Genomic DNA, 18369 nt, shown 5'->3' on the forward strand with positions numbered 1-18369 from the left:
ACATGTTGGTCAATTTCCACGGAAGACTGGAACTTTTCAAGAGAATATTTACTCAACTTATATTCTTGCGACAGAGGAATATGCATATTAGTTACGTATCAGCGCTTTTAAAATATTCTCCTAAAACCTGAATCAAAGTTTTTTGTCAAGTAAGTCTAGGCCTCAATATGACAGCATAACTATTGAAAGACGGACATCAATTATAAACTCAAGAGAACTTTACATTAACATGTTTACTCAAGGTACTCAAATTAGTGCAAACTTCTTTACGAAGGATTTCAATATCGCACGAATGAATGTGTCAAGAAGTACAAGAATTAATTAGTAATGTATGCATTATTTATTTATGATACCTTTCATTAAGTACTTATTTATTCCATCTCATATCAAAAACTAATTAGTTGCTAAATGCATGTTGATTTTAGCCAAATTAATTCCTTCAAGAGATATAGAAGCCAATTAGTGCTTACATATAATGCAGATTAGTGGACAAATTTGCATAATATGCTACACTGCTTTAATACATGTCTCAAATCTCATGAATAAATCTCGAAATAAGTAGATTCATATGCAGCAACACCGGTTGCTTAAAATGCTAAATTGACATGAAGGAATCATATCCTCGAGCAGTTTTCCCCAATCACACAGCCTTTGTTGACTGTAAAAAGTGAAGGAATTCATATACAGCGTCTCACGAAACCTTTTTTGAAGCTGAAAACTTCAAGGAAGTTAAATTGTAAGGAAAGAAGAACGCTGGTTTCATATACATTGTGATGCATTATTAGATTTCGAAATGCTCTGTATTTACCTCATCCCCTTCAAATCCAACGACGAAGGGGGAGGTGGCTGGCTCTGTTGCCGGTTATGCATAGGAGCTGCCGGATAAACACGAAAATTGAGAGTGCACACTGCTTTCTCTCCACTCTGCTCTCCGTGCATGGATTTTTGCTGCGTATTGAATTGAACGGTAAGCAAAAGAGATGAATTTCCTAGACAAGCAAATCATGGGCGTAAATTGAATGGTGCATGAGAAAAGGTGAATTGACTGCCTCCACGGTTTACTTTCATGCTATTTCATTCACTTTCATTGATAGGGAGGAGGAAAAGTTGGCGGTAGTAGTGCATTGGTAGTTGTATTTTTTGCTGCTTCCTGTGCAAGTATTATGCTACTTGATACTGCTACTTGGAAGGTCCGAATCTATTATTGAGACGATGATAAAGGATAATTTACCGGTACCACCAACTTGTGTACTTCTTACTAAATATTAAGTATGCAGCTAGAGTCAGACACATCATATTGAGCTTGCTTCCTAATTGAGCATCCCCATAATTCTCGATTTTGGGATTAAAGTCATGGCCTAGTTGGATCGTACTCAGATTACCAGACGAATACGTAAGTATGTACATATATTGCATATCCGTATCTACGAATGTATATACACACCACTCATGTAAGCATTTCAAGGCAGAACAAGGCGATAAGCTAGTGAAAATAAATATTGATTTTTTGAACAAGATTCAGTTTCACTCACACATCCGCCTCTCACTGGCTGTGGGAGGTTGCTTTCAGAATTTCCTGGATACCAAAAAGTCCGACAGACAGAAGTCAAGCCTGGTTTTTCATTTCGTGTTTGGCGAAGGATGGATGGTTCTACATTTCTGCGGCGGCGGTGTGGGAGTAATAAGCACTTGTTAGAATTATTAAACTCTGACTAGTGGCATGTCAACTATCGCTAACTTCACAGCCCCTGCAGAGTTCAATCAAGGAATCGCCTCGTTCCCTCCCACCAGAATAAGTACAAGGGAAGAGGAAGGTTAACTTGCCCACGTCAAAAGCCTCCTTGGTAAATTATTGCGTTAGACGAAGGTGGAAATTGTATTTCCCTGCAGCGGAGGTACAAGCAAGTCGGAATAATTCAACTTTAGTGAGCGCACTAGTCACTAAGGATAAGAAAGCTGCAGCGTCGGAGGAAAGGAGTGTTGTTATCGGAGAGAGATTGTAAATCTAAATCTACGAGAGAGAGGAAGAGTGAGATTTACTCTCTTGGAATTGAACTGTCTCGTTCAATACTCCCGTTGCTCCTTGAGATCTATGGATCCGGCTTCTTCCATCCTGACTGAAATACGTTCCGTTCTTGCTGCTCCTCCCTAATTCCACAAAATTACAACAAATGTAAAATGAGAGATACGTCCTAAATGCTTTAGGTGGATCTTAAATGCTAAATGCGCATATTGATGCAATCATATACATTTGTTCATGTTTTACGATTTGAAAGTATGTATATCAAAAGCCAAGTTCGAGACAAAATCACAAAATAATTTAATAACCAGGAGTTCTATAACTCGCAGTAACGTTGTTCTATTTCACCTGCACCTTGGCTCTGGTAGTTATAAGAAACAGAAAGCATATTTTTCAGCCTATGAAATATCCGTAGCTGTTCCAAAATACAGTTTCTCCCGGATAAATGGTGTAGCTCAAAGAAAGTTGGCACCACCGAGTTTGGCAGTAATGTCACTCTTTTGTCCAATAAAGTCAAGAAAATCTCTGTGCATACTTTTCTTTTATGCCTTATTACATGAAAATATTGCATGCACTACTTACCAACGCAACGCAACGCAACGCAACGCATGAAGAACTATCAGAAGCAAGTTTGGGGTTCAGTGACAATAAGACCTTTTTTGTTCACAAAATACAAAAATGGGCGGAAGTACAAAGTATGAAAAGACATGTGTGAAATCTGAGACATGCACATTTGCAAGAATATGTGTATTGGATTTCTTCCTTCTGCATTTATATGAACTCGAAATATTACTGGCTGTATCACTTGCATTAAGTGAAAATCTATTCAGGGTTTCGTCGTATATACGGTGATTACGAAAGTTTTGAATTTATACTACGTATAATAATGAATGAACACAATCTTATACGAGGGGAGCATAACTACTCCCACAGTTACTACATTTGACTTGAAGTTGTGTCTGTGTCGAAGAAAGACAATGTTTGTGCAGGGTTGAAGAGTTCGAGAGCTTTGAGCATATACCAACCAAACATGGTCGTGTGATTAATAAATGAAGTCAACATTCCCTTATTTGGTTCTTCTGCATATGTATTTGGCTTTCTTCGTGCTCAATATTTTGTCCGCCGCCCTCGTCAAGTATTTTCAGCTCCAGGTTTGGCAAATAGAGGCGAGAATTGTAAAGGCTTCGCTAACTTGGAACCAGTCAGAGCCTGCCAAACTGGGATACTGTAGAATGCAAATTGCAAAAAGGAAACGTGCAGTGTGACTTAGTGAGAGTGAACGCTGGGCATATTAGCCAGGACGCTTTCTCCCTTTTCATTCTCGTTAATTCAAATCAACTCAACTCCCCTAAGATGTTTCCCTGCTAATTAATATTTTATCCTTCGAGTCTCAAGGATTTCTCTTTTCATACAGGAATAATTAAAATCTAGAACTTGGTTACTCACTCCATGCAGCACTGGCACGAAACCAGCGACATACTTATTTGACGAATGAGCGTGCAATGGATTGGCTGTTACTTAATTACTACTGATGATGGAAACAAGAAGAATCGCCTTCTTCGAGATCTCACAACTTATTAGAATTTTATCAAGTATGAAATACTATTAAGTACGCTTAGAGCTCTTTTAATTAAGTTTTCGGAAATGGTGGCTGGCAGGTAACTGAAGGGACAAAACTTGGCGATTAAATACTACAAAAATTATTCTTTTTAACTCGCATTTGCTACGACAAGAATATTGAAGTGAAAGTTTGATTGACGCTGCGTTATTTCTGAAAGATTTTTGTAAGGAAACAATCTGGTTTTACATCTTCTTACGCATATACAATAAAGGTAAGCTCAGCATCGTCTACATCAATTGCATAACTGTTTCATCCTGTGAGATAGTTCATGGGTAAAATCAGATTGTCTTTGTAATTGTTGGAAGCGAAGCATGAAAATAGTTGATGTCGCTAAATTTCCCTTCCTGTAGAGCTGGCTGGGTTGAAAGAGGATGTGCCTTTTGACAATCAAATTTCCCATCTCGGTGACATAAAATCAAGAGAATAATGTAGAGGGGAGGATGGGAGAGAATTGGCTCCTGGCAGTATCATTCACCAGGAAGCTGCCTTCCCTTCTATGATCAGCATCTTTATTATCCCATGATACTTCTGATGGGTGGTACTTTCGCACACTTTAGCAGGAGCAATCATAGTCGCACGGTTAATATTCATATAATGGATATACTTCGATGAGCAATTACCGTTCTCAAGTACCTCGTGGTTGTGGTGGTTGATTATTCTTCCATCGTCGTCCAGCCACAGCCACCAGTAGTAGTAGGCAGTCGTCAGTAATAGTCTCAGCCCCCTCTCATCGAATATCAGAGTGGTAAATACACGCCAGCTCATGGGCTGGTGGAAAGCGAGAGGATTCTTATGGAGAGCTGATAATAGTCTTGTTGATGTGAGCTAATATTCCATTCTTCCCAAAACAGGGACTAATGCTCCCCATAGTCATTCCAATGAGCTTTTCCTCCTCCTTTACTTTGAGAACTAAACGTATTTGCATCGCACTTTCCTCTAAATCCTTCAGCATTGTTCTTCGATTCGAATGGACCATGACGATGAATATCCTTTTGGATAATTTCAGCTTCCATGATAGACAAGGTTCATGTTAAACACTCCCAACAGCCACTACTACCAACCATTCGCACTGTTATTTCAAAAATTTGTGTTTTATTTTTATGATAAATAGTGTACGATTTGTTACGGGAGTGTTGAATTTGACATGAATCAAAAATTTTGAATATACGATTAATTGTTAGCAACTATTTATTTGCATACGATAATTTTTACACAATTTTCCTATGACAGAAGCATGCTTTATTTAGTTATTCCCAAAACTCACACGAGTGGCTAACAATTATAACTAATCTTTAGAAATGGGTAATATTTGATATATTCACACTTCATTTTATTATTCAGTCATTCTCCACTTTCATAATTCTTATGGTTGTTGTCGTTTATTTGCTGCTGAATATAGTATGATCATTAAAGCACCCACTTTCTCCATGTTTTACAATTTACGAGTAGTGAAAAGTTTGATCACACAACATGTGCTTTCACTAGACCAATTTATCTATACCACAACTTTGTGCAATTATCTTGATCATTAGTGGAAGTGGAGGAGGCGTTTGTTGAAAAAGAAGTACTTCAAATATTATATGCTCTTCACCCTTCATCAAACCCATTCATCCAGAGGAGGAAAAAAAGCAATGAAATCATGTGGTAATGGTTGATGGTTACGAAAAGCTGTGTCCCTGTGATAACTACGATCTGTCATCACTCCTCGGCGATGGTAATAAATAGACAAGTTCGAAAGGCGTGAAATTTTTCTAGTGAGCCGTACCACATTGAATGTCGCATCGGATCGTGGTGACCAGCTGGGCTGTGGCAGACCTTCTGCGTTTTTCCTAGTAAACTGGAGGGAAAAAAGAAAGAAATTGGGAACCCATGGTTGGTCCAAATGTCAGGACGCCTCAGTTAACCAAGTCAACTGGCTTTAATTCATAGGAAATGGTATAGAATAAAGTGGGAGTCAATTCATCCGCAGATACGTTCTTTGCAGCAGATGAAACTCCAGGAACACAAGTAGAGAAATTATTGATGGTTTATTTGGAGAATAGCTGGAGGATTTGGAATAGCTGGAGGACTAGGGATTTGGATAAAGGAAAAGTGAGTGAAAGTCGAGGGACATTTTAGTCGGCAAGAGATGACTGACTACAATATATTCCCCATTCCCACACTGCAATAATATAGTTGCAAACTGGAGAAACAAGAAGGATATTCTTGGTGAAAAGAGAGCTGCTGAGCTTGTCCTAAAGAAAATGCAGCTGGGATGGTAAAAACCCGGTATTGACATCGTTTTCTCCCTCACGTTTTACAGTCAACTACCAAAACCTTATTTTCCGTCAGTCGTCTACCTAAGCTATCCGATTCTCCTTGTCCGACGTTTCTCAGGGCCGAGTGCTAAACCCACAATTGCAGGCGGTGTCTACAGGGGAAAGTAAAGAAAGCTTTACTTTGCCAACTTTTCCGCAACTCTGCGTTCTGATCTTATACTCTCTTCGCTCGGAATGAATGCAGGCAATTTTTCTTCCATCATCTTTGACTTTTGTGCACCAGATCGAGATAACACTTGGCTCGAAAGAAATATGTGTGGGATGTCATTGTCCTGAAATGTTTTATTTGAAACTGGATTTGCATGTCAATAAATAACACTGTTTTCGTTACAATTTCTAATTTAACCAAGATTGTTGAATAATAAACTTATGTACTGGGATTATTTGGAATACAGTTTCACGCTAATTCAAACTAATTTTAGGAAGTGATAATTACGCCACGCTTATTTATACATTTTATTATAAGATTTCGCTCCCAACCGATTTCATAAGTTTGAAAGTGCTACTTTGTTATTAGTTGTGGTTGCAATTAGTCACATATGTGGTGTGGGTTAACAATTATTTCCCTAACTTGGTCAATTGAGCTGCTGTGCATAAACACAATCAGAATATGAACAATTTGTCCATATTTTGTGCAAAAGTTCACTTCACTTCTTCTGTGTTTAATGACTTGTGAAAATTTAATCCCTTTGATCTACTTTGATTTAACGTAGGCGGATGCATCGTTGGATCAGTTTAGATACTGTTTCGAAACACTTTGGGTGATAGCAAACCTATTGAAATTTAGGGTACAGTGAGCAGTTCTCTGTTTTGAGGATTCTTGGCAGCAGCAATTTCAGACAATTTCAGACAGCATTCTTTGTCTACGTTGTGATTATGGCTCAAAACTAAGCTAGTTAAGCTGAGGCTTCAATGGAAGCAATTGATGGAAGCAATTGATCCCTCGTGCCTCGATAGGGCTATTTGTACTTTGATCCTAAAGAAGCGATCGTTGAAGAAACTTTTAACGGTTTTTATTACTCACTTTCATAATATAATGAGAGCAACGGGTTAAAATAACCAAAATTATTACGTTCCAACATTCCGCTGTAACCAGAAACTGAAGGCGTGTACGTACATACTCGTCCTTTTAGCTTGTTCGTCGTGCACCATAGTACGATACATATCATAAAAGGAGAGGTGCAAGTGTCTCGGGATGGCTGGTTATGGGTGTGATACCCAAGTTTAGGATGCGAACGACTTGAGGGAGTTAAATTTTCGTGAAGAATGTCGCAAACTGCCCTTCTTATCACATTCTTGCAATTCCAAGATTTCATTTGCATACTTTCACATCTCTCCTAAATCTTTTCTCATATTTTCAAGTGGTTGATGGCTGCTGAAATTAGCTTGGAAAATTAATACATCCAGCAAGATTTCTCATCAACACTATGTAAAACTTTAATACACGTACATATGTATCGTACATCATACAATATAGTTGACTGAAAACCTATTGAATTTATGTTTGCATTGCTCCAAAGTTTGATATAAACTTATTGTCAGAACCTGTGATAAAAATAGCTCATTTCAATGGGTAAGATTAGATAAGGACACAGTCTATATCTGAATTAATCATTGGTGAACTAAACTAGTTTGTACATAGTTGGATGAGAAGAATGTAAAATTGAATTGAAGAAGAGTGGAAATAATTTAATATATCGTCGATTGGTGGGTTTTAGTTGTAGCTATTGCACTGGCAAAGAAAGGAATCCTTTGAAAAATCAACAATTCAAAGAAAGAATGAAACGAATCATTTCGTGGCACATCGTACTGCCAGATAAATTTCAAGTTTGGTGTACACGGAATAAAAATACAAATGAACTCGAGCGAACCTTTAAGACAAGAATAAAATGGGTTGGGTTGTTCCCTGTCTAGTCTCACAAAGTCACAACATGGTTTGGGCCTGGCTGATAGCGAGTGTTTTGCAGGACTCGAGACGAGAGGAAAGAATTCAAGTATTACTAATCTAAGAAGAAGGAATATACGAGGAAGCAATGGTGGAGGCCGTCTTCGGGTGAGAAGAAATTCTAGCATTCGGACAGAAAAGGATGGGAGAGGAATGGATAAAATCTGTAGAATAACAGTGGTAGTCGTGGTGGCGAGGAAAGAACAGTCTTCACTTTCTCCAGGAACAGGGCTCTGGTCTGAAAAGGAAGCCAAAGTGACTAAACTTGCACATCGGAATGGATGGATCGATAAAGGAGCGTGAAAATAAAAAGGGGCCTCGTTGGCCTTTCCTCCTTCACTACTTTCCCCATTACCAGTTACTTGCTGAGCCTTCCAATATCAGGCTATTATATAACTAAAGATGTGAGAGTGTGGCATTTGGTCGGTCAGAGTGAAAACTTGCCTCTCTCCTGAGACCATCATTCAAACATACCTCATTTGTAGTGCATTTCAACTGGGACAAACTGCCAAATAGGCGACGGTTGAAACAAAGTTCGCCCTTCTCTCACACTTCCCTCCTTTTATCTACTCTCCAATCAATTTCCCAGTGAAAGTATTTCAAATGCGAATACAAATGAACCATCGCTTTCTTGAATTCATGAATCGCGAGATCTTTTCTTCTTTCCACTTTAACATTGGTAATTTACCCGCTGAACCAATTCTTGACTAGATTCGAGGTTGCTTTTAGATAGGATTGGAAATACATTTCTAACTGAGAAATCACTGGTCACGGGTGTGAATGACCACTTTGCCAGCAATTGCACTTCCCCTATCATGCAATCAAATACCATTTATCTGAGTAAACATGTAGATGTATTTTTCATAGTCATTAAAGTTAAACATTAAACAAGCTAATTTTCTGCCAAAAGTTTTACTTGATCGTATGGATTATTTTATAAGCATTTCGTGCCATATCATTTATATCTATCTTGTGCTCAACAAAGTTGTCTCAAGTTTAGCTTAAACGTCGTATTGCTCCTGGCCATTTCATTCTCGTGCCTTTAGTCTTTCAATTCTTGAAGCTGCTTGTTTGACACGATCCGAATAAACTCCAAATATTATCAGAAATCCTTGTCTTCTTTTACATTTCCAAGTCACGCACAAATCAAAAATTGGAACGGAAATTCATTTGCCGCTGTCAAGTTTTCACTCTGAGCAAAATAATTGAGGATTACACAGGTCGTTAAATGGAGAAAGGGAAATCTCAATCTTACAAATGCTACTTCCAAATAATAAATGTCACTGCGTCATCTATTGTTCACTGGCTATTTGTATCATCACTTGAAGAGTACAATAGATTATCAAAACTTGGACGAACAAAAGAGTGGAGCCCATAAAATTCACCCATCAGTTCATGTGGTGAAAGTAAACTTTGAGAATTGAGAGCATAAAAATTGAATTTGGATTCCGAATGTTGCCTCATCCTACACTACAACAGTACCCAATTGACCTAAATAAACCAACAGAAAAGGAAAAGGCGGTACGATGCACCAAACTAAGAGCAATGTTACTACTTTCGCATCACCATCTTACAAACTATGTACGTATATCCGTACAAGATGGTGGTGGTAGCATGGGGATTACTCTAGAGAAAATTTGTGGCCTGTTTCTAAATTGTGAAAATAATGAGAATTTTGTTGAAGCAACTTGTGTAATTTGTTCCCCATATTTACGATATAGTTACAAAGATGTTTGAGCTGGAACTTTTTATGAGATGCAGGAATGTTTTCAATAAAATTGTCTCGTCGACTACTGGCGGGGGCCGTGCTGCTACGTCCGCTGCACACACATTGGGTCTGAACACTCACTCATATCCAAATTCCGTGCGGATAGTGGGAGTGAAAGTGGATTTGAGAAAGGCATCCGAAAAGAGATAAGGGTTTAGGAAATGAATTATGGAAACTTCCTTCTTATTATGTTACTTTATTACAATATGGTGCATACTTTCCCCACTTTTCCAGTGCCCTCCTCATTTTGCAATTCATGTATTCCACATTTGCTTTGCTATTTTATGACGATATTGAATTTGCGATGGTTTTAAACCAGCAATTGTATACATGATTCAGAGTTTATAGATTCAATTCAATTCCATCAATGCAGGGTGTACTTTAATACGTGCTTCATATATGCATACGGACATGTACATACATATGAAGTGGGTTTGCTGGATCGGAAGAATAGTTGACGTGATTCAAAAACGGACGGGGTTCACTTTGCTGAATAGTTTGATGTTTTGTTTGGTTGGAACTCACTTTTAGCTCAATTCCAACCCTGTAATTCCTAAACAAATAGATGGAAGTTGGATAAAGATGGTTAATGGGCTCGTGTATGGTGTATGAATGGGACGTGGAGATAGAGAACATTAAATAGTTGAATTGGATCCGCAAAACTCATTTATCGATCCTCCGAGTATTTTGCTTCATGTAGAATTATCTCTAATACATGCCCCGTTGCTTTCGCTTGTCCTAGTTTGTTTTGTCCAAAGTCAGCAGTGTGGAGTATTACCGACCGACTATGCAGCTGACTCGCTGTTTGTATTCGCAAAAGAGCTTAGTATTCTTGTGATGCTTGAGCTACGCTATATTCCGCTGCGACTGTAATGAGTTGGGAAAGCCAAGTTTTTCATGCACACGAGACGAGACAACAGATACTCAATTCTATGCACAATACGGAATGCGAACGCCAAACAATACCATTAAAATAAACCTTTCCTTTCCCAAACCACGGCAGTGGATTGCATGTAATCGCGAGTTTGTATTTTGAGCTCTCATAGGACTTCCGAACCATTTGTGTGTCGTCTGCCTACAATATACGCGTGACATACCAAGCGGAACAAACAAGGTTTAACGTTATGCCATCCTCCGAGCCGTGTGTCATACTTATTTCCATTATTCTTTAATTCTGCTTCATTACGAAACATTGAAACAAAAGGGAATTGCCAATGGATTAGCCGTGTGATTGCGTCCATGTTCTTATGTACATACCTTCCTAAACGGCGAGTTTAATTTTGCGCTAGCCGCGTTAAATGTTTAAACACTTTGCACTTTAGCATATTAAATTCCATTACTAAATGTAATTATAATAATTTGAATTTATTAATTATAATGTTAGTACAGCATGAAACACTTTTATCGTTTATCCCAATTCAGTAAAAAGTGAACAATGGAAAGGTTGAAGTATTAGTCTGATAACCTTTCGAAATGTATCAATAAATCACAAGTCTTGAGAAAAGGTTGTCAGCTAATGAAACAAGCTTTGCTAAGTTTGTTTTAATTGAGTGTACAAAGTCTACTATGCAGAACGTTTTAAAATTTCAGAGGTTGACGGATTATTAATACGGAGCCTAAAACCTAACACAAAAGAACATAGTGTATATGCGAATGTGCATATGTACATACGCGTATATGTGTGTATTCTGTGTACACTCGTGTGACTGGATGGCAGAAAGAAGAGGACACCTACAAAATTGATATCAGCCTCGGCATTCAGATCATTTCCCGGCGGAAATAAAATGATAAGATCGTGAGGGAAGGAATGTTCCTTTCTTTTCATGTGTGCGTTTGCTATTGGAGAGATTTATCGAAAGAGTGGAAGAGGATAGTTTTAGAAGGTCCCATAAAAAGAAACTTGGACAACAATTGCATACCCGCCAACCACCACCGTCCTTGTTGTTCAGCCACTTTCTCCGTTAAGGACAATCTACTTTGTTTATCTTGATGCTTTCCGTGCAGGCAAGTGCACAGCCTACAAACCAAACACAGGCCCAATTTCTAGCCTAGTTGAACAAATAACATGGAAGACGTGGCGAACAACAAGAAGGAGAAAAATAAGTATGACTTCCAGCCAGATGCACTCGGAAAAAGTATACAAATGGTCCCATTGTTCCCTCGGCATTCAAATGATCTGTACGGATTTTATTTCCAAATAGCTCGATTGATCCTTGGACGGAAAACGAATCTTTGAACTTCTTGAATTCTCACTTTTACATTCTCCTGTCTCATACGTCTCATGTGGATACACGAGGAGATGGGGAACGGGGAACTGCTATTTCAGACTCGGCGATTCCTGCCACGATTGATGATATCGCTTTACGAGATGCTTTCTCCTCCGCTGTACAACAACCTACGTACGCCGTGTATACGCCAGCCAGCCAGCATCAAGGGGCCAGCAGCAGGAGTTCAACCACACACGTGCACCTCTTTACGGTGTGTACGTAGCATGGCCGCAGTGGTAACAGCGCAACAGAAGAACAACTCTAACTCACCAATTTCTCATAAAGTTTCTTGCTTTGAATTGTGCACTTAAACAAAATGAGATTTCTGTTGGGGCCCCTTGGACCAAGTAGTAATATTATTGGCGATGGTGCGCCTGGTGCGGCGAGGTACTTTGAGCATAAAATGTGCATCTGCGAAACCAAGTTTTAGTGGACGCATGCGATATAAATACATGTAATTGAATGAAATACGTGGTTCGCTCTTCTGCCGATACCAGAAGTTGATGGTCAGCCATGAAAGAAAAATATTGTGTTCTCGTGGTATTGGCACTTCTCAATTGTTCCCCTTATCCAAACCTATGCTACACACACGGAGGTTGAAAAAGTTTATAGCGTCGTTTCATATAATGATGCCTCGGCAAAGTAACAACCGCGCACATGCACTGAGCAATGGTGTCGTTGGTTCATTGAAGCTGCCTGAATAATCGAATAGTTCAATTATTTTACACCAACCAACCAAGCAGCCAACCAGGCTGGTACACATGGAATATAGGTTTCGCAATTCAATTCTAAAAACACCACCACCACCACCACCACCATTATGCGATTAACCAAACTAAGGAAAATTTTGCTTGCGCTCCATCGACCCAGATCTTACTTTCTCGGGTTAGAAACATTGTGGAAGAAGTTAATAACTGCACATAATTTTATATTGACCATTATATTAGATGTGATAGGGCAAATAAGCAAAATACGAAACGTGCGTAATAGGGGTGCCTATGCTGCTTGAGAGAAAGAGTGGCATTTAATTTTGCGCAAAATTTGTCTAGAAACGTCTAGAAAGGCGACTTAAGACCAAACTGCGAGGTCGAGCCTTGTAGCACATATCCAGCCCTGGTGCTTCATGATGGTGACTGAATGAGGGTTGGAGGGCTTTCACTTGAAATGAAAATACAATGAGTGAGTGCTCTTTTACAGTATTCCATAAAAACTCAATTTCCTGATTAACAGCAACGAGCGAAAGTGAAGCATCACATTATACGTAGGCAGGGTCACAGAGTGGAGGAAAGAGTTTGGTACATATAGAGTCTGGCCTGCAGAGAGGGAGACGAGGAGGAAAAGGCACTCACTAACTTTCACTACGTTTAGCACATCAGACAAAGAGGGCTTTAATTGCAGGAGAATAGAAAGTTGATGATTATGTAGTGCTTCTACATGTTTGCTCGCTGGTTAGTTATTATTCTTGCCCATTGTACTAAAACTAACTAAATTTTAAAAGTAACTCTTCTACACCCCATGACCTGAAAGTTGAGAGGACGTCGTTACACAATGCGAGCTTGTAAAAAGAACTTTATGCATGCAGGATTATATTATCTAAGGATAAGTATGATATATGTATAGCCTTCGGTTTTTAATGGCTTAACGTTCAGTCGCATATAGCTTTCCTTTTGCACCTACGAGTGGACCTTGTATAACTGACATTTCGTATTATCAACATGCACGTCGACTTAATTATAACCATGCTTCAGTGACATTATTAATGTTTGTAGATTTAAACTAGGAGAGAAAACATTCTCATGTCAAATCGTTCAGAGCTGTCGAGACACAATATAAATTTAGAAGTACAGCATTTGTTTAGAGCTTGAGTTAAGCTTGTTTTGCTGGATGATTATTAGTTCAATGGACAATTTCGTTTCGTGTAACAAAGTAGTAAGTTAAAGTCGTAACTTAGGCTGGAAGAGTTCGTAGTAGACCACAATCTCAATATATAGTAAAGTAATCAATATTTAAGTACCCGTCGTTGGAATCGAGGAGAATAAAAGGGATACTGTGTAACTCCTTTAGTGCCATTTAATAATCAAATCAAGGAATAAGTTATGACCTTTGTAGTCGCAGTCTTGTAGGGATGAGTCATTTACATAGTTGGTGATGGTTGTGTTGCCCCCATTATTAAAATGGCAGTAAAATAAATTGGCCCAAAATTAGTCAAGTGGATTAAAGCGAAATGGAAATGAAAATGTGTCAACTTTTAACTTTAGCAGGAATATGTCGACAAGAAAAAGAAACAAGTCGTCTCATGGCCTTGTTGTTTGCGTTTAAAATTATTCTCTCATAATAAATAAAAATATACGAACCATTCTTTTGATCTCTCTTGGTTTTATTTCTTTTGCAAATTTTCAGTATTGTGCAGTGACAAGTTAAAAGTTTACGAGAAATATATGTGTGCTTCTTCACTCATACTTTCCAACTTTCTCCAGCCACCATCACCACTTTTTTTCTTATTTCTTTCATGTTTCATGTTTGATGGTCGTTGATGTCTCCTCACAGCCACTGCTCCTACATATGTATGCAAAGGGAAGAGGAACCAGACCATTGGAGCTGCAAGAATTTTTGCTTGACTTCCATTTACGTTGACTTAGTCTAGTTCACAGCCCGAGATAAATTGCAAAAGTGTTCGTGACTTGGCATTTGCTGTCTTTCTTTTTAAGTCAAGATGACATTTACAAAGGATAAAAGACATGAAGCTTTCAAAGGTTTCCTTATAGAGTTGCGACCAAGTGAGTGCTTTAACTAACAAGTGGATGTCACTCGCACCTAATGTGCAGTGTGGGATATGCAGATATTTGTTATGTGAAGTTGCTTGCCACCTTATTTAAGGATCTTCTCAACTCCAAGTATCAGAAATTCGACGGGTAACGACTTTGAGGAGACGAGAGAAATGACAATATGATATGATAATTCTTTCACCAGCCAACACCTTCCCTCGTCCCATCCTATTATTATCCAAGAAGAGCCAACGACATCCAAATCCAAAAACTCCATCTGCCCTCAATTTATAATTTACAAACAACTTTCTTCTGTTGGTGATATTGCTTCACTTGCATTTCTTTGAAAATAAGGTCGGCGGCATGTCACTCTCCACACCCGTCCGACCTACTCAAGTTTTGACGATCGGATGACAGATGTTGAACTTTTTTTGATGCATTTGCGTGAGTTTTGGAGAAGCTTGGGAGCAAAATGCGTCATTTGTAAGGTGGCTGGCTAGTATCTGAATACTACAGATACAGATACGGAGCTTCTTCCTTGTTTGGTTGCTTCCCTTGACATGTGGCCATTCTGCAAATGACATGCACAAGAAGTTCTCCTAGAAAGAGTGCTCCCTCTGGGAGTTATTTACCATGTCGTGTGTCCTGATCCTAGAATATTGAGAATCCTGGATGACATGCGGTTGGATTATACCTCAGTGTGGTTCACCAATTTGGAGAACGAAGTATAATGCCCGTACAATAAATAAATAAAGTACACATACACTGCAAAACTTATTATAGCAGCAAACGTATCAACATAAATCCGGAAATTTCATAATTGGGGACAAGTAAGAATATTGGTGGATCTCTAGTAGTGATTTTAACTGCTCACCAACCACCAGTAAGCACTAACCTTGCCTGAGAATGTGAAACCTGAGAATGACCTATCGCCATTGTCATTTTTCACATTTGTAAAAACGAGACAGAGAAGGATACAGCGAGCGAGAGGAGAGAAGGCGAGGGACGGTGGACATAGGTCTCATTGCACAGATTGTAGGCATTACGTAATGGTTTTGGTGCATTATTCGGCCAGAATGTGGTGAAGTTGAAGGACGACTTTGCCGTCTCATAGATAATAAATCATCGTGTCACTGTGATCCATTTCTCGAACATTGGATTTTTTGGGACTTGCCTCCCACAGAGTTATTTATGGCATACGTGCGCCACCAGAAATTCTAAGGAGGCACCTTCCCTCCGGAAAGTTGGTTCCGTTAAATTATGCTCTGTATGGAAATGACATTTAACAAAAGCGGATCCATAAACATGAACCTGCGTGAACATTGAATTTGAACGTGCATGAAGACGACATTGCAAGAGCCTATTTCCATCCAGACCAAATATGATTATAACCAAAGCATGCTCAAAATGTAAAAATATGATCAATTTCTCAATTGCATGTAATTAAATCAAATCCTGCTGTATTTAAGGATGACATAATGGCATAAGAACTTATCTGCATAGTGGATAGTGGCGGAGTAAACATTACTTTTGCTTCTGCAGTTATTTACTATTCGCATTTGCAATATTGTGCATGTCACGGACGATTTGGCTCGAGTAATTAAATAACAACATTTCAAACTAACATCCGCTTGCATACTACTAAAGTGCGGAGAGTTTGGAAGATTGACGGTGATGGGCATAGGAAATTTGAGAATTGTGAATTCAGCATTCCGTCCGCACTCAATCAACAGCCGTTTCTAATCTGAAATACGTTTCTAATATGAATTCCATGAGTCTGGAATTTTTAGCGCATTCTTTCCAAGTCCTGTGCAACAAGAAGGTTAGAGCATGTGATGAGATGGACGGCTCGTCATGGCATTCTATTCTATTCATACCCGTATTCCGTACCCGTTTGCCCTAACAAAACACTGAGAGCTAAATTGTTCAAAGAGCACGAGTTGGACAGATTGTTGATGCTTTGGCTAAATTTAGTTTGGATGAAATCTGCTGTTACTGACTGATGTGATGCCTCACTGTTTGATACGACTCATACGAAAAGGAATTTAGAAAATATGTATTCAGAGACCAAAGAATTGCAATTTGAACCTATTGAATTACCACCTACCTTTTTTAAAGGACATAAAACACGGTTTTCGAATAGTTTTGTGCGTAACGTAAATATTTCTGCTTGAAGAAAGTATTTAATTACAAAAATGGTGATGGAAAGTAGTAAGCAGCATATTTGGTTTTTGAGCACGTCATATAATTGCATAATATTTTGTATACATGAATATATTTGGATTTAATAAAGGTGAAATTAGAGATAATAAATAGTCATACAAGGGCAATACAATTTGTAATCAGCGTTGACTATGACAAAGGCGTATATAAATACGTACGTGGATTAGAAGGAACAATATTTGACTTCTTTTTTAGAATTTCGCAAAGTTCATAATACTTTTCTTTGACTCTCGTTTAGCTAATACCTTTAATGAAGGGTGGTAAAGTGGAACTTTGTGAACTAGACAATTAGCTCGTATTGGGATTCTACCACGATATCAAAGTTAACATCAAAGAATCGCAGAGAGAAAGTTTTGAAAGTAATTGTCTGGAGGAGTTTGTTTCCGAGTCCACGGTTGTGAAGGGTTCCGGGGTATGAATCTACGTATACGTATACGCAGATAGAATTATTGGTTCTAGTTGTGACGGGCATATTGCAGATCTTTTGATTGTGACTACTCTTTGGAATAAATTTTAATGTCTAATTGGAGAAATTAGGAGTGGAGACATTTGTCATGATAGTTTCTCGACAGAAAATTAATGCGGAGTAATTTTATTAATAAATTCCTTTACGAGCGAAAAGTTTATATTTATCTTCACGGCTAAACTTAATTAACAAATTCTCAAATATTTTCCTACCTACTTTTAGATACGGTAAGTAACAAAACAAACATACAAAGAGTACTAATTTCCGGTCAGCGTTATCAGAGAAATAATATTAGCAATTGTATCATTAGCATAGATTCTGCCTGACGAAACCTGAGTGTGCAGAAAGTATTTTAATGAAAATAAATACGAGGTGGCTTATTCTACTTTCGAAATTTAACTTTAAATTTACATTTACCGCGAGATTGGGAATTGATATAAATCAAAAGTGAGACTGGCATCGTGTTATAAATTCTTATTTCTCTTGCATCGAGGAAAAGGTTACACACTTTTCTGAAAAGAAAGACAGTTTCACTGACATACATATATATACATTTCTACTCAAACTAGTGAGTAGTGCGATACCAGTTCAACACTGACTTATTCGCTCGTGCCTGGTCATGCAAAATTCATAAGTTCACAGCTAGACGTTCTGCCTACATAATATTGACTTTCTCTTCACCAGCTCTGCTCAGCTCAGTTAGCGAATATTGGACTGGATACCCAACCCTAAAATATATGTGTGTACGTGGTTTACATGGATTTTAGCTGGTTAGTAGTCTGATATTTGTACAACAAAACTTTAAGTTAAGAAATATTCATTTAAGGGAAAAAATATACCAGCAATAATATTCGCTGGTAATTTTATACCGTAATATAATTTTTTATGCAAATTCGAACATAGAATTGCACTTATTCTATACATAAGGACAGGATGTACAATTGATTTTGACCACACTTTTGTGTTTAGAAAGTTA

At 38.3% G+C, this 18369-nt stretch overlaps 1 protein-coding gene across 1 annotated transcript in view; it reads left to right on the top strand.

The window, feature by feature from the left end:
- The window catches only part of LOC110842981 (zwei Ig domain protein zig-8), an 84899-nt gene that overhangs the window by 4847 nt on the left and 61683 nt on the right, over positions 1 to 18369 (top strand). The gene's annotated exons all lie outside the window — the stretch shown is intronic.

Source organism: Folsomia candida, unplaced genomic scaffold, assembly GCF_002217175.1.
Source record: "Folsomia candida strain VU population unplaced genomic scaffold, ASM221717v1 Fcan01_Sc001, whole genome shotgun sequence".
In the NCBI taxonomy this organism is placed as follows: domain Eukaryota; kingdom Metazoa; phylum Arthropoda; class Collembola; order Entomobryomorpha; family Isotomidae; genus Folsomia; species Folsomia candida.